Here is a 21,749-nt window from a genome sequence, read left to right as displayed (position 1 = left end):
GACGGCGGGAAGGTGATGGGTTCCGAAGGAAGCTGCCAGTCCGTGATTGGGAACTCGGTGCTCAACGGACTGCCACGACACCGGCGCGGACTATGTCAGCTAGGTCGCCCTGGTCATTCTCCATCCTTTCCCCGAAGAAGTCACACATAACTTCTCCAATATCTCATAAATGTTTGAAACTGTGGAAATCTAAGCTTAGCCTTTCTAAGTCTAATGAACTTTGCACTGTCTAATGGACTTTGCACCACAGAAGCATCGAAGACATACTTAGGTGAGAAATGGGAGGCAGGCTACAACTCAAAGATGTTTTAAATAAGCACAGAAATAGTTTCTAAGAAGGGGGACACAGAGAGAGAGATGAGATTATTTTATATAAACAAAGACGCTGACTTTTTCATGTGGAGACTTCTCCATACGCAACAAAGAGAAAGGAAGGGAAGAATAGATTGTTAATAGGATTGTAGAAATCAAAAGGGGGAGAGAGAACTGGGGGAGGGATGTAATATGAAGTATGGGGTGGTTTTATCATGGAACATGGTAGGACGGAGGGATATCGAAGGGTCCAAATCCATACAACTTTTTGCTTTTGTTTTTTTCTCCTTTGATCGGTTTCTATGAAAGAAAAAGTAATTCTTCTTATCTTTGGTTATTCTTGAGGAAGGAGACTTGTCCATTAAATTCTTTTTATAATGTATGAAATGAAAGGGAAGGGGTCTCATCAAAAAAAGAATGGAAGAGAAAGACGCGGCAAGCAGCCGCATTTCTCGGCTTTGGTACTCTATTAATATTTTTTTTTCTTTAGATTTGGAGGAGCAATGAGAAATGCAACCCAAATTTGCACCTCTTAATTTTCAACCCAAAAAAATTCTCAATATCCACATATATCTTAACTGCTCATCATCGTGCTAAATATTATGGTTTCCAAGCTTTCTGATATCATGCCTAACCGTGCTATATCTCGGTTAACTATTGCTCTCCTCAATACCTTAATGAGAAATCCACCCAATTTTATCACTAGGGGTTCCAAATTATCGAGAAGTATTGTAATTTTTTGCACACGCCAAATTCTCTGCAGCACCATGCCACACGAGAGCCGATACTCCAACAACGAGCTAACTTCGTGATAATTTTCTTTTAGCATGCATCATGCTTTTCTCGATGCACATAAAAGAAAAGATGGTCATGACTCTTGCTCTCCTTTTCTCTTCTGTTACGCAAAGACCTCCTTTCAATCCTTCTGGCCATTTTAGCATGTCGAAGGCTTAGGACATGGACATGTGATTGCATAACATCACGATGAGATGAAACACTTGATGGCTTCTTTCGGAGGTTCTCATACTTCCAAGGTCGCCTTCCTTCTTGCTTTCTACTACTAGAAGAATGAACTAAGAATTTCTGATTTTATAAGGAGGAATAGTTTGGTTGCTAATTGCTATAAAGAATCGAGCTATAAAAGGAAACATGAGACGAATGAGAAAAACTTGCATGAGAGAATTTTTTAACAAATATAGTAAATTAAGATTTCTCAAATTGAGGAGTATTTTTGGTTTTTGAATTTTAGAAATATAGAAACCAGGCTATATCCTTGTGGTAGCACCCACTTGCGTTTGAGATGAGTAATGCTGGAGGCCAATTATGTGCACACGAAAAGTTGTCTAGCCTCACTAATATTTGCTTGGCAATTTAACCATCAATCACTTTTCTTGTGATTTATACGACTATCTCTCTTATAGTAATTGAACTTTTCTTCTGCACATGCATTTCATTTAGAAGGTGTTCTAGGTTCGAGTCTACCAATTATTAGAACCGGATAATTCTTCCAAAGAATTTCTCTTTCTCTCAAAGAAGGGAAGAAGAAAAAGAAATTGAAGTATAAATATTACAAGAGTAAAATCATGGAAAATTATACGAATTTTATGATTTGCATTATATTGAAGCACTTATTGCATAGTAATGCTAACTATTAGATTCACAATATCAATTATATTGCAATGCATGTAATATCTACAGTGTAGAGGATATAATCTTATTTGAAACCTAAAGAATTTTGTACAATATGTATGCATTTGATGATGCAAAGATTTTTTCCCGTAAAAGGGATGCCTAAGCCACTCCTATACAAACATATGTCTCATAATTTTCATAAGCATGCTAGCCCTACATGGCCTGTCATGTAGAACCATAACTATGTGGCCAGTTGCTTTTGTTCTACAGGTGCATGTAATTCTAAATTAATCCACGCAAAAAATTAACTAAAATAGTAAGAAAAATATCGAGTAAATTATTTTGCAAGTTAGTTTACCGTGGTACTACTTTTGCACCAGTAAGTTGGCTAGGTTGGATAAGAAGTTCGACTGATGGCAACCATAACTATTAGTTTTCAAGAACAAATAGCTCTCGCATTTATTAAATGAAGACTGGAATTTTTAAAAAAGGTTAGTTTCTAAATTTGACACTTGCAATGTTAATTTTACTAGGAAAAAGAGAAAAGCAAGTTAATGTAACTAGAAAAAGAGCCTATAACCTTTTCTTGCAAGAGATAAGACAAAATGGATCAAGATTTTGGAAAGGTTAAAGAGAAATTTTATAAGGAGAGAAGAATACTATAAAGAAACTTGGGATTATAATAGCAAAGGTATTGATGATGAATTCTTAGGTGTTAAATTATATTTAATAATTCTCGAAGAAAACATGAATGAAAATTTTTAGTTAATGATAACTTAAGTACATATAGTTACAAAAACTTTTAGCCTTTTTAAATTCACAAAACATTCATGTAATTTTAAGTCTTGTACATATCTTGTTTTCGTTGTTTAAGATATCAAGTACTACTAAAATTCAAATCACCCATTTTATACAATTTACCATATCGATGGCTCTTTTTTGTTCCTAAGAAAGAATTGCCCGCCAACATGGAATTGATGGCATAAACTACTCCATCTAAAGTCACTTCAATGATGCAACACTTTAAGAGCAATTCATGGATGAATGGCTCAAATCTTCTCTGAAATGGTAGCGGTTGTCATTATTTTAAATAGGAAAAACTTTTGATTGATTTGAAAACCAATTATTAATAGCTAGACGGAATGAAGGATATTACCTAACAATGCTGATGATGCAACAGAGTTTGCAATAATCAAAATCATTACGTATACTAAGTGTATCCATTTAAGCAACCCAGACCTCCATGACAAGTACATATAGCTTTGCTATATATGCTCAAGGCAATATAGATTTGCCTTCTTTTATTCAATTTTTGGATCTTATTCTTCGGAACACTCCACCATCAAATGATGCAAACTGAGGACAACGTTGTTTTAAATTCCAATATCAAGTCCCATCTTACCAAACTAACATTTTTAATTTTGCTCTATTAATTAGGTGGCGTTCGATATGGAATGGTCGTCCCAAAATCAAAGATGATATAAATGAGGTGATAAGATCACCGTGTTTGATCATACCCTGATGATCCTAAGTGACAATGATCCCAAATCATCCCAACTCTTCAAATTACCAACCGATCTGATGATGGAATATATCCTTGAGGTCAGGTATCCAAGATCATCCTAGGACGGTAATCTTGGACTAAAATTTGAAGATAAAAATATTTCTCGGTCCAGCAAAAAAAAAAGTATATATATATTGTTAATATATTATATAAATATTATATACATTATATTATATTATATTGACATTGCACATTTTGTGTTTATGATGTATAGGATATTATAATATTATTACAAATATTATTGTCATATTATTCAATGATAATTTAAAACTATAATAGAAATATATCATTGCACTGTATATTTATATAATGAAATTATTTAATATATTACTTCTACTTGCCTTATTTTTCTAATCAAAATAAATATTAGTATAAAATAATATGTTATAAGTGTAAATACAAATATTATTTTTATAATAACAATTAATGTATATTTATAAGACTAATAATTTATTGGATTAATAAATATTTTTATGAAATATATTAATAAATATGTTAATATTTAATTATAATATATTTTATATGACTAATAAATATATTCTTTTGGAATATATTAGGAATAGTTTTGACATTATATGGCCAATGATCTTGGATTTACATGGAATACTAAATAGATTACTCATAGATACCTAAGAATCTTTAATTACTGGAATATAGCATATCAAATGCGGTGATTTTAGATCACCAGAGATCATATAAGATACTCCAAGATAAGAATTATCGATGATCTAAGATTATCTTGGTGATCTTTTTTGGGTCACCAAACACCACCTTAGGGTTTTAGAAGGGCATCTTGGTCATTTGAAACACCCTTATGCTACTGCAAGGAAATTGCTTGTACCACAAACAAAATCAACCAGCTCAGGGTGTGATGTGATAAAAGATCAAAGCTGAGCGAAAGTCGCTTTCAAAGGCGAGTCCTTTTGAATCTAATGGCAATATTATAGACCTGTTTTCAGTGTTAAGGACATGCATGGGCCAGGGACACCCGTCATGGTTCTTGGAGAGCTTAAAGAATGATGCCTTCGTAAAATATAATACCTAGAAGCTAAATGTTAGATAAGTGCTTTTTTTCAGTTTACTAATAGGCTTCCAGTTTAAAGCTATGAAGAATAAAGACAGATAAGAGTGAGATTTTTTTTTCTTGTGGGATGTTAGTTTTCCTATATAAGACTTTGATACAGAGGACACTTGCTCTCTCTAATCAACCTTTGATCAAGGTTGTTTGGCCTCTACGAGTAGTTAAAAGTAGTGCTCCTTTTTTAATCTCATATTCTTAGAGCAAAGAGGTCAAGGGAAGGAAAGATGTCATATGTGATTAGACGTTGTCACCAATTATTAATTGTCGTTGATGGCTATGTATTGTCTGGTGTCTCTATTTTTTAAAAAAATATTTATGCCATGTAATGCATTGTGGAGTAATATGCCTGAGGTGTTGGTGTGGAGGTGAGCATGAGTTGCAGTTTTGTTTAGTATTTGGGAGTCTGAAGTTCTTAAAATATCATGAATGGGACCTTTAAACATCTTTCTCTTGATGATTTGGGAATTGAGGACCCTTTAAAACTCCAAATGGGTGCAAAACAGAGCCTTCTCGGCCTCCAATTTCTAGCTCATCGCCTCTGTTCTAAGCATTCACAATTTCACATCCTCCACACTTTGTTCTTTTTGGAGTTGAATGGTGTGTGTCGAAATAGAAGAATGAGAGAAGAAAATTTTATTTCTACCTGTCAGTTATAATGTATAGAAGCAGCCTTTATATAAACTAAAAGGCTGACGAAATTTGGTAAAGCCGACTAAGTTTGACACAATCAATCATAAATTAATCAAGGTGAAATTTGGTAAGGCCGACTAAGTTTGGCACAATCCATCACAAATCAATCAAGGTAAAGTTTAATAAGACCGACTAAATTTGACACAATCAATCAATCAATCAATGGATTCTAACAATATGATCGATTTACCACCTAAGCAAGAGCTATAAATCTCACAATGACATACTAATCAAGACCCATATGATGCCACCGATCCAATTTCATTACCCTTTTTGATAAATTTTCGGTATACCAACTCAAGATTCATCTATCTCATTAGCTTTCTTTGGCGGTGCAAGAACTAAGTGAGAGGTACAGAGATCACCAAAAAGTACTAAATGATCACCTTTTTGTTATTTGTGATGCTAAGCTAATCAAACATTCAAAAGCTGCCTAAATCAATGACCCACATGGTGCTATCTCTCTCTCTCAAAAAAAAAAAAAAAAAAAAAATCCCTTCTGTCATGATGATGCCTAGTTAAGGATCATATTGGAATCTTAACTAAAGCTCAGTCAGCCAAAGTTTGAACTAAGCAAGTTTTTTCACATGGCATTAATTACATATCACCTATAATGAAGTGCCCACTTGGCCATGTCCTCCTACTCAACTATAACAATATTACCATGAACCAATGCTCTTTCAGAAAAAATCCCACTAGGGAAGGGAACAGGCTTTCACTGGGATTCTCCAAGCCTCCCCCTAGTTTCCCTTCAGAAACTCATGTCTTCCAAGAGCTGGAATCAGAAGCATCCACCCATGTGAACCAAACCCTTATTCAAATCACCTACTGCAAGGTTATATATTTATGCAATCGTAATTGCACCACTTCCTCTAATCCTGACAGCAGGCATTGTGATGCTTAAATTAATCCGATACAGCAGGGTTTATAGTCATGCTCGGCGCACGTACCGGGCATTGCATGGCGACAACCATGTCGATCCACACGCATCATACATGACACAACATGACATCAACAATTTTCTCCAAACCATGAGATCAAGGTTGTAAGCCATCAAATTTTTCCAGAATAGCGAAAAACTAGTTCATTAATATTAAGTTGCTTTGTTGACTACATAATTTGACAAATTATATTGAAGTTAAAGGTTATTCATTACTAATATTCAACTTATAAGTTCGTTATAGTTTTTTTTCATGTCGTAAACGTGGATTATAGATTATCTATAATCTTACTCATATTCCTCGTCATTTTCATTATTTACTGCAGTATTTCTTCTTTTTCATAGGCATCAATTAACTTGCAAGGGGTAAAAGAATATCATTTCTTTTTGGCCTGGAGCCCTAATTTCTATTGTCAAAGGATTGTCTCATCGCCACCAAGGTGGTAGCCTAGTGTACTGGCAGAAATTCTAACCTTAAGGTCCCAAGTTCGAATCGCTGCGGCGACGATTAAATTGTGGACCGGAGCTCACTACTTTGGCCACTGCTTGGACTTGAGGTATAGGACCGCTCTTGAACCGCTAGTAGCCGGGGTGGTGCCGGGTGTGACGTACTCACACTTGGGACTCGAGCCAGAGCCCAGAGGGGTAGCTGAGCCGGGCCCATGGGTGGAGGGGTATGAGTAAAACCGGTCGGGGTGCCCAACACACGGCCATTTCTGCCCGCATCGAACATTCTCCTGGCGGGGCGGGGGCCCAGTGGGGGCTGCTACGCGGGGTTGGGCTTGTCCCTTCCTCCCCCCTACCCTTTCCTTTAGCAAAAAAAAAAAAAAAAAAAAAAGGATTGTCTCATCCTAACCAAGTGGACTTGGGATTTGGGATTAACCCAAACAATCCTTTGAAGAGATTTGTCTGCACTTACGCTTGCTAAGAGGTCAAGAACTCTTGGTAGGGTTCGTCACCTTGGAGTACCAAGCATGTGTCTCCATTAATATATGGGCATCATCCCCAAGGGAGGCCAACTCTCTTAAAAAAAAAAAAAAGCCTTTTGGGAACTCCAAATCCGAGTTTTCTTCCTCCATCTTTGCAAGTGATTATATTTTAGTGCAAGGGTGATGGTAGAGCCTTGGAAGGCGTGGCACGTGGCCCTTCTACGTATGATTTGAATGGGATAAGGAGGGCTTTGCCTCCAATGAGAGCTTGGTGAGCTTTTTGCCCCTCATTGGTGGTGGGGAAAGAAGATACGGCTCTTGTAATCAATGAGGGATCAGCACTACTGTAAATTAACAGATATTCACCAAACAACATCAAGTTCTAAGATGGAATTTTCCAATTCTAAGTTTTTTTTTTTTTTTTTTGTCATGGCAGACATACTTGAGAGCTAAGGAAACAGATAAAAGATATTGCAACAAATGAGAGCTGCTCATATCTGTAGAACAAGTTCGACAAGGGATAGTAAAATTCTACTCTTATTTAGAGGTCGTGTGCCATGGCAGACCGTATCTTGAGAAGATAAACTTTTCTTTTCTTTTCGTAATTGTTTTTGCTGCCTAAGTTTCAGAAAGATGTTTATCATCATTATTATTAGGTGTTCCTTGGAAGGGGGGACATGTAGAATTACAAGAATCTATGGAAGTTAGAAAGAAATTTCTCCTATGGATACTTTGAGAACCTTCCGTCCAGCGGCATCATAATCTCCACCTGAGGCAGTTATTTCAAAATCAGGCACTAGTATAAAATATAGTAAAGGTATTTTTCTTCACTAAATCTGCTTAGAATTTGGTAATGAATATATGGAGCAATCCATTTTCTTCATCAAAATTTGTAGAAATTTGGAGATCGTTTTTGTAGACTTATCGTCCCGAGAGAATCAGCACCCAAATCAGCAAACTTATCGATCTCAGTAACAATAGATTTTTTTTTTTCATGTATAATATCCATGCACTCTGCTCATTAATATTTAAATTTCTAAATATAAATCCGCCTTAGCTACATTTTAATTACTAATTATTTAAAACTATTGAAAGTAAACAATAGGAAATGAAATAGTCAGAATTTTTTCGTATGACCATCTTTATCCAAATTTCTTGATACAAAATGATACCAATTTTCTTTCACTCTTTTAAAGCCATTTTATTTGCCAAAATAGCTTCATTCTCCAGCTCTAAATTTCCTTCGAACCAAGTCCTAGAATTTCATGGGCCCAAGGGCCATCTACAAGAGCACATGGGGAGTTGCAGCTGACAACTTACATTGAAAAAAAAAAACATGGCTGAAAGATTCTACATCCACAAGTAAACGACAAGATCAACATCCATGAACTACAGAAAACTAATCCTGTCCAATGGCTGGGTCATGTTCTCTTGGATTCTTTCTGGTAGGGCAAACATGTTTGGACCTCAACAGAAAGCGCAGACAAATTCATGCTCGTTTCACATAAAACAAAGGCCTGAAATCAACTGTTGTTTGAAAGCTCTGTGCTAAATTCCCTATCCAAGATCAGTTAATAGGCAGAAAAAAAGCCAACATTGATGGAGATTTTATCACTTCCTTATAATTTGATCAATACATGACCCTAAAAATTTCAGTGAGCTCTTTCAGAAGCTCCAGATCATAACCAAAATTCTCATGCATTACAACAATGAACAGGCATAACAATTGCTAGAAATATTAACACTTGGACGAACAGTCTCAGTTATGTTACTGAATATTTATTTTCCAGAGTATCAGGTCACATCATGGATACAAAGGTGAGAGCACAAAGAACAGTATGGAGTCCCATCAACTGCCCACGATACCGTGGCTATGCCCGACAACATCTCTTGTGAGCACAGTCCCAGAATTTGAGTGCCCAGGCATGAGGATCGCACGAGATGACCAGATGGATATGATAAGATGTATCAAGGATCAAAGGGTGGGGGGGGGGAGGAAATGGACACTTTCCCCTCTTTCTTTCTCTCTCAGCAGACTCTAGCATGGTGGCTCCCTCGGGTCCTTTCTCAGATGGAATGATGTTTTCACCAAGTTAATGCATGGAAGTGAGGTGGGAAGAGAGGAGCATGACCATGCACTAAAAGACCTCTTTGGTGAAAAGCCAGCAACAACACACCCTGCTCCAAGTGCTCGCTGACCTCAGCATCCATAATATCCCTCCCTCTTTCTTCCTTTCCCTGCCTGAAGAGTGTGGTCAAACTGGTGCATGTCATTCTCCCACCAAGGTGGGCTTTACAAATGCCTCAACATATTCCCAACTACAAGTTTTTTTTTACTTGGTTCCTCTGGAAAAACAAGAATATTCATGGCCATGGCTAAATTCCTATGACAGTTGAAAAGGTCTGTTGATTTCAACCTTGCTGGAAGCAGTAAGCATGAATTAACGACAGAGGGCATTACTTCATACCTGGTATAATAGGGAGGAAGAATGATCAGGTAAACAACAATGTGACGCATCCTGGTAGAAATCAAATAATATGAAAAGATGAAACAGAAGTGGGAAAGCTCTACCACAATTTCTTTTTGCTTTGGACTATGGACATTACTTTGATGCTGTCAAAATTGTTGTAGTTGCCTAGTTTTGGAGTTGATATGAATCATATGATGGATATTTAGATGTGGATTAAAGCTTTGGCTCAGAGCTTTCGAGAACGTTTGTAGTAAAGCAACAGGTTTGCGGAGCTTTCACGGACAAGCTGATCCAGAGGCAGCCTCCATTTGTGCAACTAGGCATTATGAAGCAGTGAACTTGATGCAACAGGAAGATAAGGATGGCCAGAATTTGAAAAGATTGATTTCAATACCAAAAATGATTTGATTGCTGACCTCTTTTGATGTGTTGGTCTTCTTCATTCTGGTGCTCATTTAACCAATATAACTAATGTCAGCAAAAAAGAATAGAAAATTTCAAGAAGAATATAGAACAAAATGGACTTAATAAGAGAGAGATTACTGATCGGTGCAGCTGTATAATCTTTTTATGTTTGTGAATGCATGTAGTAAACATAGTGGGATGACAAGGTATGGAGAGTTACCAATGCTAGCCATGACGGTCATTAACCATTTCAAAGAACTCGTGAGTATAATAATTCAAAAAAAAAAAAAACTGTACAAGAAAGCAGGAGAATCTATTTCACATAACAACTAAGTCACAAGACAAGAAATGGGTAATATTTCTTTTCTTCAAGTCACAGGTAAGAATATGCCAAAATATTATCTTGCTAGCTCAAAATAATTATTAAAAAATCACAGAAACAACTTTAACAAAAACATAAATGCCTATGATAATTGTGCATCTTTAATATCTTTTCAGGCATAACCTCAGAATTAGATGCATTGACTGACTTAAGAGTGTTTGAACTGTGATCACAGCTTACTCAATCAAACTTCTGCATATTTTAAGCAAATGTTATAGCTATCGAAAATCATGTGCATTGCATGCCATTCTCCCATCAGACTTTAGTTGGAAAACTAAGGCCAAGTCTCTATATAAGTCTCCTTTTTCTTCAGACTACATGTAAAGGTTGCCATTAACAAAAGACCCGTGCAATCCTAAGCACCAGTGTGTGATGAGCACAGTCTAACCAGCTGAAGTTTTCTCACTGGCTATCATGTTTCAGGCATAAATCATGATGGGTTCTATGCGAGTTTAATTCTTTGAGATGATCCAAAGATAAAATGAAAATATCATGTTTGCAATATAAACAAGAATCTACAGCATGGGGAAGCTTTATGAGGGAAATCATATGAAAAAGCATGCCTGTGACAGCAACAGAGGAATCTTGAAGAGAAAATAACCTGCCATGCTGTATCCTATATCCACTTCCTTTATGAGAAAAAAAGGATAAACTAGTAAAACAATATATGAATATGGACTATGATTCAAGATCACCTGCGGAGATTCATATGCAATCAATATTGAAATTGTTCAGTGCTGAGCCATCAACCATACTTTAGCTGACAAGCCTCATCCTAATCAGTTGGGATTCAACCCCATAAATGTTGCTTCATGAATTTCCACAATCACAGGGATATCCTAAACTTACTCTCTCCACATTCACTGAAACAATAACAATTTTAGTTCACAGAAGACTAGACTCTGAGATCTATGCTGAGAAATTAACCATGAGATGATCATTTTTAAGTAGTTCACAATTTCATTTAAAAGGAAAAGAAAGAATATAATAAAAAAGGAGTTATTTCATCCTTGATTGTCATACAATTTCATTCCACCAGTACAAACATGAGAGAACATTTAAAATAACCAGTGTTGTTCTCAATTTGTCAATTCTTACTACATGAGACAACTTCTTGAGCTCATCCACTATAAGACCAGTGACTATTCTGATGTTCATTCTCCAATCTAAACCATAAACTCAATTGCGTTCGCTAATTTTAAGAGGTTACAAACTACAACAGATGCATAGACTAGATGATCATTTATGTTATGATAAATGAGCAGTTTATGGATTGTTCATTGTATCAAAAAATTAATGATTAAGCAATGAGGATACACTAAGAATTTAATAATAACAGTAAACTATCAAGAAGGCCCTCTAACAGAACAAGAAGATGAACATATTGAAGTATTAGATTGTTTTATTAGACAGACGTTGTCTGATCCTACTTACCAAACTGGTCTGTGTGAACTTGATAAGCAAGTGACCCAACTTGCGACATAGGAAACGGTGACACACTTGTGCATGTCCACATATTTATGCTTACAGTAGTACTTATAAATATTTCAATTCTTTTTCGATAAACTGTATCAGATGCAGGTTTTGTAGGTTGACAGCATGTCAAGAAGATTACATTCTGTCTGACATATTTGTTGGATGCTCTAAAAGAACTTGTCAAAGAATGCAAAAAAAGTGAAGCACTGCAGAACTTTCATTGATGCTTGCAAGAATGTCAGCCAAATTGAGAATATGCCACTAGAAAAAGGAGAAAAAAAGGGAATACTGAAAGAGAAAGGATAAAACATTAAGATGAAATTGAACTGACAACAATATTCATTTCTTTCAAGATGAGATCGATGGAGGCAATAATGGAGATGTGATGACAATGGAAAATAGTTACAAGGTAAGTTTTCAGCAAGCAGGCAATTATAGCTTAACAATTAGAAGACATCAGACGAAGACAAAGTTAATGCATTGGATCTTTTGTTGCATATTGCATTGACCCCAGTTATTAAAATAATTTAACAAGAGGCTGCATGTCAAAAAGTGGTAGAAAAAGGAGCTGTATTTATAACCAAAGGGCAGATATTGAGACCGATAAAACAGCCACAGAAAATGATAAGCTCATACAACTGGGCATCACACAAGTATAAAGGTTCATAGGAATTCCAAAATACCAGTAAAAGCATGCTACCTGATAATTCTGTGGTTAAAACTAATCCACCATATACGATTTCATAATATATGATAGATCTATGAGTTGTATTTACTAATCCATTTAGCAATGTAGTGTTTTCTAGTGAGATTTTTTTCAGTTCTGTTGTTTACATACTAAAGAAATGTAAACATCATTTAGGCCATTGCTTAAATTACCATAATTTAATTATGAAATTCGTACATTAAAGAGGTAGTAGATAATCAGATTTTATGTTGACTTGAGTAAACCATTCCTAGATATTCAAAGTTCAGCATGTGGATTTTTAAAACAATGGTGTGGCACCATGACAAAGTTCGGAATCATGATTACACAGTGGTAAGGTCAATAGATATACATGCAAAAATGCCATAAGGTGATGCATTGTGTAAGTAAACCTAGAATTAAATGGGCACCTGGTATGCGTAAGGTGCTTCGTCTGCATTAAGCAGTCAACAATTAGTCACTCTATGCTGACGGTTGTGACTCAATTCCAATATTGAATGAAGATTAAATTAAGTCAAGAAACTGCAAGCTTCACAAAATAAGAAAATCACAATCCTCAATAAATACAAGATGGCACAATATTATTCTGCTCTTCACACAACGGATTGCATAATCCAACTTTATTATCTAGATCATGTGAATGAAGAGTATGGCAATTTGAAATATATTAAGAGAAAGTGAGAAACATACTTGCTTTCTTAGATCCTTCATGCTATTATTCATTATTGTTGGCATGACTGATTTTTACAACATTATAGTCAACCTGTGAAGAAGGTATTACTTGTTTGATATCTATGATAAACTTTTGAATCTTGAGGTGTATAGTATATTGATTCAAATGATGGATATATAATGGAACTGCTGCTTGTGCAAGCTTCAAGTCTTGGTTACTTATGCTAGTATGAACCTGCATGTGATATGCATATGAAATACATTATCAATAGAAGCATGCCCCTAACGCTTTCAACTACAATATTATGGATAAGTATTCTATGGTTTTCTTTGTGGAACAACATACATTACATCATTTCATTTTACTATTTTCATTATTTTTGCGACAGAGACTTATCATTTATTGTAAAAGGTGAGATTTTGCTCATGATGTGCATGTGGGTGTGCTTTTCAAGTGAGGTTTATTTTCAGGTATGTACCTTAAGGTGAGAGCTGTGAGCTTCGTCATTCCCGCTCCTTTTTCACATGATCCTTGTTTTGACAAGTCATATTATTGCAGTTTTCTTTGTGGATCAACATACATTACATAATTCATTTACTATTTTCATTATTTTGCGGCAGGGACTTATCATTTATGGTAAGAAGGTGAGATTTGCTTATGATGTGCATGTGGGTGTGCTTTTCAAGTGAGGTTTATTTTCAGGTATGTACCTTAAGGTGAGAGCTATGAGCTTTGTCTTTCCCGTTCCTTTTTCAACATGATCCTTGTTTTGACAAGTCATATTATTGCGGTCTTAACCCTAGTTTTCCATTAACAGCCCAAGGATTTGTTCAAGTCCTTATAGATCGTCCATTCATCTACTTGTGCCCACTCTTGAAGCTTCAGTTTGCACCTTCTTTTACAGACCCGTTTGGGACAATTTTTCCCATGTTGCTCTCAATTTGATTTCTAAATTCCTTGGTCTTTATAGCTTCCTTCACGGGCTAACTTGCTTAAAATTGCTGGTATGGGATTGTCTATTGAGAAGATAGACGTATCCACAACTTTCTTCTCTCATATATAAAAAATTCCAAACACTTAATGCAACCCCATGTTGTTCCACATTCACCTTAGCACAATGCAAGGTGACTCAGATCTTTCATACTCCCATCCAGCACTTTGAAGTTTGAAGTGCAACATCAAGGATAGATACATAATTTGAGCAACTAGAGCATTAATGAAAATCCAGTACTAAGACACCATTTGTCATACATTCCATGCCAAGATTTTCGATATATTTTTTTATTGCCATTTTCTATTTTTTACGGACAGATTCTAGACACACCAATAGTCCCAATAACAAAATCTTCTAAAAATCCAGATGCTAGGGTTGTCAACAGTTGTCCCACCATCCATTATGTTGCTAGCAAAATTAGATCATGACCCAATTTAACTTTAAAAAAAAGTGTAAAGAACCGCTGGCTTGATACCTCAGACTGCCTGAGTTTGACAATTTGGTTAACTTGCACCAATCAAAGTGGATTTTAAAAAAAAATCTAAACCAACATTAGGCCCCAAAATCTTCAATCTTGTGCCCCAAAACTCTCCAAACTCCAATTTGCTGCTCTCCTTTTTCTCCATCGAAATTGATCATCTTTGCCAAGAAAAATGGTGGTCAGGAGTGATGGTGAAACTCTCAAGGCCCAAGCCCTAAGCTCCTCATCACAACCTTCCTGTCTTTGAAGTTTTGATGTGCCTTTATGCTATAAATTTCTTTTTTGTGTGTGTATCAAGGGTAATGACCATCACCGGAAAGAACAGAAGTCCCCTTCTGATAGGAAAAGTCATTGTGATCACTAAAAGAAAAGTCCTCAGGCCATGTCCCTTGGCCTTTCTCCGCTCTCTTGCTCTCCATCCCCCTCGTATCTCTCTTTATCACATGGGAGGAGAAAATCGATAATCACCTTTACTGTAAAGCGTGAATTACCATCGTCATCATGGTTTAGGAGGTGGTAATCCCCTTTCTTTCAAGGCAATGGCGACAGTTCAGACACATCCTTATTCTCCTCTACGAAAGTTGCTCCCTTGAGGGACAACTATAGAAATAGATAAATCAAAAATTTGTCCAACATTGGAGAATAAAGAAATGAAGATAACCAATTTTTATGACGTCCTATCTTTGGTTGTACCATGTAAACCTACTCAAAAAAATATTTTCTCAACTTTTTTCCCCAAACCCTTTCGCTTTCATAACCCTTCCACTTTTCACTAAGCCATTCATGAGAATGCTACAAAGAAATGTTTATACAACAACTTCGTGACAATTATAACAGCAATACAGATACTTCTTCACTGCATGGAAGCACATAAAACAGATTATAAATTGTCATATATAAGTTTTGACTATCATTACAGCGGGTTGTATTATAGTCAAACCATCATTTTATTAAGCCTCAGAAGAAAAAATGAAGGAGAATATAAACCTTTTCTCAGGCAGAGAGGTCTCCTCCGCGGCTATCCCCAAAGCCGCAACCTAGGAAGAAATGAACAGATGAGAATGTCATAATTGCTCGAATAAATTTCTCGATTTTGATATGACCTAAGGGAATGGGGAGGGATTGGAGAAGAATACGGCAACGATCTTTGAGTCGAACGTCCAAGCGAGGAAGGGTTTTCCATGTCGACGAACAGCATCGACATTGGGGCGAGCGATTGCTGCTCCTCGGCATCTCGCCCTCTTCTCTTATAACCTGAGAATGGGATGGATTCCTGGCTACTGGCGAAAACCTAACCATAATCCGCCATTGCCTTGCTGTCGGGTTTCGGTACAAATTATCAGCAAATCCCTAGTAATATCTCACGTTATTTTTAAGTTCAAAAATAAACTGGCAGTAGATGGTTGATCTGCATCTTCTACCGGTGCACTATTTATTTATTTATTTATTTTGGTACAACAACGGCTCACACTCTACAAATATGGATGTGGCCAACAAAATTTGAAAATAACAAAACAGATAAAAACTCGGTACTATGTTATACTTCCTCCAAACGAAACCTCCAGAATAATGAGCCGCATAAGAAGCAACCCAATCAGCTGCACCATTTAGTTCACTATATACGTGTAGCCCACACCATACGTCTGTAGTAGTTTACAAATGTCAAATAGCAGCGGTTTGTCCTTATCTGCACAACTCTAATTCTAAATCCAATCAATCACTGTAGTCAAGCCGTCTTTGAAAATGAGCTGGTCCCTACCTAGTGTGGATGGCCATCACCAGAAGATAGGCAACTATCAAACAATACACGTCATATATATAATCTATAGATGCATAGCATTCTGCGGTGTACAAATTTTATTTTTTAATTTTATATTGAATATCCTTCTTTAAAATTTGAATACGTCTTGCTAAATTAGAAAATATTTTAGCAAAACTTACTATTTTGAGCTTGCCTATTACATTTGATTAAGATCTTGAAGTAACATCGTTGGTTAAATGGTGCATTGGAAATTTGGTGCTGAGTTATTTTTGGGTCTCGAAATCTACCATGTATAGCTAGGAACCTTTCTGTCAGCAACAAAAATTTAAAGCTTTTTTTTTAAGAATAAAAGTCTAACAATATTTTTTAAAGAAATATTTTCACAAGAAGGAAAAAGGATATTTGCAGAAGAGTCTAGAAATTAGTTTTTGACTTCTAAACCTTTTAAGAAGGAATAAATTATATGAAAAAATAACTTAATATAAACATATTTTCTACGGTTATGTGATGAAACCATTTCAAGGAACGAGATCAAGCCATCGTGCAGTTCACAGACGTTTCTTGTTATTTTCCGGCTTCAGACAGGATCACAGCCATCCATCAAGGCATCAACACCCACCGCGCTTCACGTGCTTCACACGTTAGCAAACGTTCTTTAAGCCGAACTAACTTATCATCATAAAGAGAAAAAAAAAAAACGAACTAACTTTTTTTTTGTGCTTAGGAAAAGAAAAGAGAGGGGTGAGAAAAATCCTATCCGCATAGCAACTGGTTTTCTCTGAAAAGTATTTGATGCGGGCAGAACTTTTTTTTCTCATATTCTCTCCATTCATGACAGAGCTTATTAGCCTGGCAGCTCTATCTTCTGTATGAATACGTCATATTAACATTATCTAAATAATAACAAACTAAATAATAATTTTATTGGACAAATTAGGTGAAGAGCATTTAATTCATGCATTTAATCGGCGTCCGTATATTTCGAACCCAGATCATTCTGACAAAATTAAAGCTTCATGCCCACCGTGCTACCACCTCGGTGGCAAAACGACTCGTCGTTGGAGAGCCCAGCCGAAACTGGCGATTTATATGGGTAGAGGGGCTTCCTTCACGCGCTCTCGGAGAAGGGAGGAGGCGAATGGCTTCGGTGGTCCGGGGCGTCTTCAAGGCGATCGGGGAGAAGGGCATCGGAAGTTTCGTCAAACAGCTTCGAGAAGAGGGCTATACGCGAGTCTCCTCCCCCTCTAATCATCATCGCAAATCCATAGTTGTTGAATTTTTAAGGAAAGAATAAGGACCTAAAAGTTTCATCTGGGCGTTGGCATGATTTTCTTATTTGTCGAATTTATTTTTTTGTAATCAACCTTTATTTGATGGATTTATTTCTCCTAGTGCGAAATCTCATTTTATTTCAGTGCGTGGCCGTTAATTTTCCCCTTCCACATCAATCTGGAGCCTGGGATTTTATTGATTTGTTGAATTTATCTAGGTTTCTCTTCAACTTGATCATTTTATTTCTGCACAAGAAAATGCCAGAATTGGAAGCACGTTAGTTCTCTAAAGGGGTTTGCATCGCCCCAGCTATTCCAGGAGATTTATATGTTCGGAAAGATGGAGGCCAAAGTTTGCTTGATGATTTCTTGTGCTTAAATGACCATGATCATCTTTATCAATTCGATTTTTTTACTAAAAAATTGTTCTTTTTGGTGTCATTTATGTTATTCGCTCGGAATTTTTGTAAAGGCAGGAGTTTGGGACATTGCATTGGACTCGTATGACTTAGAAATCTGTTTTTTGAATTTATTTCAAGATTAGGGCGTAACTCATGATGCAACAATTGATGTTTTAATTGATTTTCTAGAATTTATCATAGCCAAAATCTAAACATATTTTCCCTGAGTTGGTTTGGGTTAATGACTTGTAATTTTTCCTCTCACGACTGTACAGGATCCCTAGACCACCAAACAATTCATTCTCAGTGAACTGGCAAGATAATGTCATATGACGAATAAAAAAATTATTTATGACAAACTTTCTATAATCATTTTTCTTGGACCTCATAGGTGCATTAGGCTTATTTTTGACACTTGTCAAAGAAAGGAGGCCCAACTGTGCCAGAGATCATAAATATTTTGTTCATTTACTTTCTAGGTACGTGCATTATGCTTAGTTGCCTTACATTGCAGTTTATTGACATTTATGTATAAGCATATAACAATTAACCTTGTCTTATTGTCTTTTTTTAATTACAAGTCTCTGATATTCCACATTTGTTGCTTTTTACAGGAAATGCCTTCTGGATGGGAATCTATTGTAAGTACCTTTATTATTATCATGGTATTCTATTATTAGGTTTATGCAACATATATGCAATTTCATGCTAAAGTAGTTGAATTTTGTCATAATCAATATGTTTTACTTCAGACTTATTTTGTGAATAACCATGTGAAAGAAAGCTGCTTTTTCCTGAACTTGCTATGTCAGCGTGTTGCCATTCTATATCATAGGAAGGCCATGATTCAATAAACAATACTATTTAATTATTTAACTTAAATGATTGTTTATAGATAGTCTTCACAAATGCTTCTTGGAATATCTGCCTATAGAAGTATGCATAGATTTTTTTCATATGAGGTATAAATTCTATATCCTAGAAATATCGTCAGTTCTATGCGTTTCTCACTTGATAAGGCCTGATAAAATGAGGTTGATGTTGTATAGTAGAAGATGTGCATATACGTTTATGACTTCTTTCTCATAGTTTTCTTGATTGTACTTGTAACAAATATTGTTCAAGTTGATAATTTTTCTTCCATTGATATTTTTTCGCAATATAATATGTATATAATGTGTGTATGTATGTACACACATCCTTACATATAAATCGAGCGGATTACGTTCTTACAATGACACTTTATCCATTTTATCTTTGGATAGTTTCGCAGCAGATAGGCTTCTCTAAATGACCTTTCTCCCTCTCAAGTCTACCACTTGGGACCAGTTAGTGGATAATATTGATGGTGGGTTACTCAAGTTATGTTATTCATCGAGTCATAGTGAAGATAACTGAATTTATTTAATTCGATTACTTGTTAATAAGATATTGTTTTGCACTTGCACATTAATTTATTCTTCAAAGGGTCTCAGAATTTTCCTTTATAGAAGGCATAAACTGAAAAATCATGCAGTCTTATATCTGACGTTACTTCTGCTTGACTGCCAACCATAATGCAACGGGAGGTCCATGAGTCTAGTTTGGAGGTCCATATTGCTGAGAACTTTCTGTATAAGCAGTCGAACTTGATTTTTTCTGCGAATATATTATTCATAGCATTCAACACTGAAAATCTTGTCTCAGAAATGATGAGAATATGAAATTGGTGAATGTGCAGGATGGCACAGATGGGTGGAGTATGCACAGATGGGCCGTTATAATGCATCCCAAGTGCCACCTGAGTGGCATGGTTGGCTACTTGGCTGCGCCACATCACTGACCATACGGTGGATGAAGTAAGTCGTCTGAGTCATATCCACTGATTCTATCAACTGAAATCCTAAATATGTTTATCATCCCAAAATTCAAAAACTTTTAGAATTTATTGCTGTTTATATGATTCAACTCTATGCTATTTAGGTTGTTAACTGGATATTATAACACAAGATATCATCTCTGTCAGAAGGCTAGCACAAATGTACAGATACATGCAGGCATTTGGAAATGTTGGTAGATAGGCTTTAATCTTTTAGTGTAATACAATTTAAAAAATCAAAATCATGTCCGCTTGCATCTCAAAATATGTAAGAAAAATTAGAAAAGGATCTTTTAGGCTAAAAATACACTGTAATAACTGTGATACAAAATGAATGCTGAGCAGCTTATATTATATTTCTTGGCAGCTTTTGATGCTGAAACCTAAAAGATATGGAGTAGAGCACAAAGAGGACTTCTCAGGAGAGGGAGATGAGTACATCTACCATTCCAAGGGTCATGCTCTCAAACCCGGACAGCCATGGCAACCCACCAGAAGCTGAAAAAATTCCTTTCCCTAGTAGGCTGAAGGCATGGAAAAAAAATTTAGTGCATTGCTTTTCTCGCTGTGTGATCATCCTCTAGCCATGTCTACCAGACATTTGAACCGAAATTTTAGTGCAGGCTGGATGATTTTGTGCTAATAAATGTAATGAACTTTTACCTTTTGAAACAGCAACTTGCGATTATTTTACTGCATATTTGGATTATGATTTTCTGCAACATTAAATAAGCTTTTCAGAATGATTTGGTTGCATTGCTCCTCCATGGCCATTGGTCTTGTGGATTGGTCAAATGGAGCCTTCATGACAGGGCCTATGAGGATAGCTGCAAGACTCTAGATTATGACAGGTATTGTAACATCAGAACTCCTTCCTCTCATGAGTCTTTCAATCCTTTGTTCCACAATTTACTCGGTGAGCTTTTCGAATGAAGCACATGATTATGTAACTTATTTTAGCCACATCATAGGATTTTTCATTCTGGCATTGTCCTCCATCTTATTTCTGCATTTTCTTAGATTTGTTAGGTTTTGCAGCATCATATATTGAATCTCATCTCTCTTGCATGTAATAAAAGAAAAATATTAAAAAAAAAAAACAGAATGAATTCAATTTTGCTGCTGTAAAATTCTCCAAAAAGTAAATGTGACTGACGGATGCTTCAAAGCATCTATTAATTGTATCCTTTTTGGTGGAATTCAAGTTTTAAACCTTGGAAGAGAGCTGCTTTTGACATTGCAACAGTATGAGAAATAGTAAAGAGTGCACTGGGACACCCATTAAGGCAATGTCCTTATTTATCATTAGCGACGTAGTATGTTAATTTTGCAGTGCACTATTGGTGTTTCATGATGGGCAAGATCTCTAACAATTGGTCATTAATTTGTCAGGTAGTAGTTATTGGATTCACAAACATAATCTTGATTGAATAACTATAAAGTTTGATCTTCAAAAATGAATAGGCCCCTAATACCAGTCTTAACCACACATTTTTATAAAAGGTGCGATCTATCAGGACTCCATTTTAAAATCTCTAGGACGAACCAGTCGAGTTTTAAGCTTGCCTCCGGCTGTTCATCTCCTTTTTTTCTTTTTTTTTTTTTGTTAAAACAGGCATTTCATACATCACGGGTATGAATACATCCAATATAGTCAGAAAACAAAAAGTCTCGAAGTTCTCCGGGTTCATCTCCTTTCTACATGATATCACAAAATCATA

General features: G+C 36.0%; 2 long non-coding RNA genes across 5 annotated transcripts; one reads left to right on the top strand and one right to left on the bottom strand.

Moving 5' to 3' along the window:
• Positions 1 to 10,003: 10,003 nt before the first annotated feature.
• LOC120108320 lies at positions 10,004 to 15,944 on the bottom strand. The gene is made up of 3 exons (XR_005509719.1): positions 15,873 to 15,944; positions 15,724 to 15,773; positions 10,004 to 10,063 (listed from the first exon to the last, which is right to left on the bottom strand). It is a non-coding gene; the product is annotated as an uncharacterized LOC120108320 (long non-coding RNA).
• Positions 15,945 to 17,499: 1,555 nt separating this feature from the next.
• LOC120108317 lies at positions 17,500 to 20,766 on the top strand. 4 transcript variants are annotated; one of them, XR_005509718.1, is made up of 5 exons: positions 17,500 to 18,649; positions 18,785 to 18,811; positions 19,436 to 19,518; positions 19,891 to 20,008; positions 20,396 to 20,766. It is a non-coding gene; the product is annotated as an uncharacterized LOC120108317 (long non-coding RNA). The 4 variants fall into 4 exon arrangements; XR_005509717.1 differs by having other exon boundaries at positions 17,502 to 18,811; XR_005509716.1 differs by lacking the exon at positions 19,436 to 19,518 and having other exon boundaries at positions 17,507 to 18,649.
• Positions 20,767 to 21,749: the final 983 nt, after the last annotated feature.

Source organism: Phoenix dactylifera, unplaced genomic scaffold (genome assembly GCF_009389715.1).
Source record: "Phoenix dactylifera cultivar Barhee BC4 unplaced genomic scaffold, palm_55x_up_171113_PBpolish2nd_filt_p 001271F, whole genome shotgun sequence".
Classification (NCBI taxonomy): Eukaryota; Viridiplantae; Streptophyta; class Magnoliopsida; order Arecales; family Arecaceae; genus Phoenix; species Phoenix dactylifera.
Note: the sequence above shows the minus strand (reverse complement) of the source record. Positions and strands in the feature narration are given on the sequence as shown.